The sequence below is a fragment of the Prunus avium genome, unplaced genomic scaffold (assembly GCF_965620075.1).
Source record: "Prunus avium unplaced genomic scaffold, drPruAviu1.hap1.1 HAP1_SCAFFOLD_26, whole genome shotgun sequence".
Taxonomy (NCBI): Eukaryota; Viridiplantae; Streptophyta; class Magnoliopsida; order Rosales; family Rosaceae; genus Prunus; species Prunus avium.
In genome coordinates this window covers 15,001-17,500 of record NW_028276885.1, presented here as the reverse complement: position 1 = coordinate 17,500, position 2,500 = coordinate 15,001, and positions in this window count along the sequence as shown.

The following is a 2,500-nucleotide window of genomic DNA, read 5'->3' as shown; positions in this document are numbered from 1 at the left end:
AAAAACAACCGTGCACACCGAGGTTAAACTTTACCGGCTCCACTCCGACTCGCCGCTCGCCCACTAGTCCGAAGGCAACAAAACATTTGTTTTTCATTTTGATGAAAATTTCTGTTTTTAAATCTTGTTGGTTTGAAATTGTTTTGAAAAGGTTCTTTAAATCTTGCGGGTTTGCAACTCATAAGAGCGTCACTTTCAACGTCCCCGGCATTGGATTGAGTTTCTAAAAACAACCGTGCACACCGAGGTTAAACTTTACCGGCTCCACTCCGACTCGCCGCTCGCCCACAAATCCGAAGGCAACAAAACATTTGTTTTTAATTTTGATGAAATTTTTTGAAAACATTGGCTTGGCAAGCCCCAATCCGCGACTATCCACCCACCGCCACCCCACACGGGTGGTTGTTGTTGCGAAATGAGGTTGTGGTCGACATGCCCGTGCATTTGAGAAGGAGTTCCTAGCACTCCATGCTCTCCCATGCCAAAAAATAGCCTAGACAACCCCATTTCGCAACTTTCCACGCCTTTTTTTTCCTCCCTCACCCATGGCGGCGGCGTGGTGGCGGCGGCCGGATTCCGGCCACCACCGCCATGGGTGGCAGCCCCCCGACCCCGACACCAAACCCATAATACCGAGGCAACATATCGAGGCAACATGACATGGGTGTGGCGTGGGGGAAGGGGGCTGCAGCTAGGAAGGCATGGGCTGCCATGCATATGCAGGCAACACACACCCCCCTATATAGCATTTTATGCATTTAGCCCTTTGACAGGAAGAGACATCACCTATGCGCGAGGAGTCATAATGGGCTCTAAATAATTCAATACAAGGTATTTGGACGTGATTTTTTGCAGGGATACTAAGAAACATGCAATCTATGATGGGAAAAAGTTTCATAAATTTTTGAAGTCGGGAAGTATTTTTTATTAGTTTTAGAAGTCGTAAAATTGAAAAAATCATTAAAACAAATCCGGGAGGAATTTTTTAGTTTTGTAAGTTGGAGAAGGTCCTAAAAATCATAGACTACTTATGGGGAGCTTATTGTGCGAGGAAATTTCAATAAAAACGGGGTTTGACAAGATTTGAAAAATTCTGTCGACATTTGAAAAAACCTGGAACCATGCTGCCGGCATGCTGCGCACATGCTGCGCGCATGCTGCGCGCAGACTGCGCGCATGCCATGGCAGGACAAGTTTTGCTAGCCTCACTGTCTACAGATGCGCAAGCTGCGCGCACGCTGCGCACAGGCTGCGCGCATGCTGCGCACAGACTGCGCGCACGCTGCGCGCATGCCATGGCAGGACAAGTTTCGCTAGCCTCACTGTCGACAGATGCGCAAGCTGCGCGCAAGCTCCGCGCACGCTGCGCACAGCCTGTGCGCATGTTGTGCGCATGCTGCGCGCAGGCTGCGCGCAGGCGCCGCGCATGCCATGGCAGGACAAGTTTCGCTAGCCTCACTGTCGACAGATGCGCAAGCTGCGTGCACGCTGCGCACAGGCTGCGCACAGCGCATGCCATGGCAGGACAAGTTCGCTAGCCTCACTGTCGACAGATGCGCAAGCTGCGCGCACAGGCTGCGCGCACGCCATGGCAGGACAAGTTTCGCTAGCCTCACTGTCGACAGAATCAGCACGCTGCGCGCAAGCTGCGCGCACGCTGCCGGCATGGTGCGCGCACGCTGCCGGCATGGTGCGCGCACGCTGCCGGCATGGTGCGCGCACGCTGCCGGCATGCTGTGCGCACGCTGCGCGCGCGCATGGCAGGACAAGTTTCGAAAATTTCTGTCGACAGTCTCAGCAGCGCGCACGCTGCCGACATGCTGTGCGCACGCTGCGCACAGGCTGCCGGCATGCTGCGCGCAGCCCATGGCAGGACAAGGTCCGAAAAATTCTGTCGACATTTTTACGCCGTGGTAGGCTTCCGCTTCGCGTCACTTTGTCGACATTCAAGCCTACCATTTGTATTGAATTTTTCAAACCTTGTCAAACCCCATTATTCAAATGTCGAAAAATTTTGTCGACATTTTTACGCCATGATAGGCTTCCGCTTCGCGTCACTTTGTCGGAATGCATCGCATGGCGAGGCAAGGCCACGGCATGCCAAGGCGAAGGCAACGCATGGCTTGAATGGCTTGGTCAAGGCCACATCATGGGCACGGCATGCCAAGGCAAGGCGAGGCAAGCCATCCTTAGCCTCGCCTACACTCACTTTCTCGGAATGCATTGGATGATGAGCAATTCCAAGGTAAGGCAACGCATGGCTTGAATGGCTTGGTGTAGGCCACAACTTGGGCATGGCATGCCAATGCAAGGCAAGGCAAGGCAAGCCATCCTTAGCCTCGCCTACACTCACTTTCTCGGAATGCATTGGATGATGAGCAATTCCAAGGTAAGGCAACGCATGGCTTGAATGGCTTGGTGTAGGCCACAACTTGGGCATGGCATGCCAATGCAAGGCAAGGCAAGCCACGCCATCCGAAGCCTCCAATAACCTCACTTT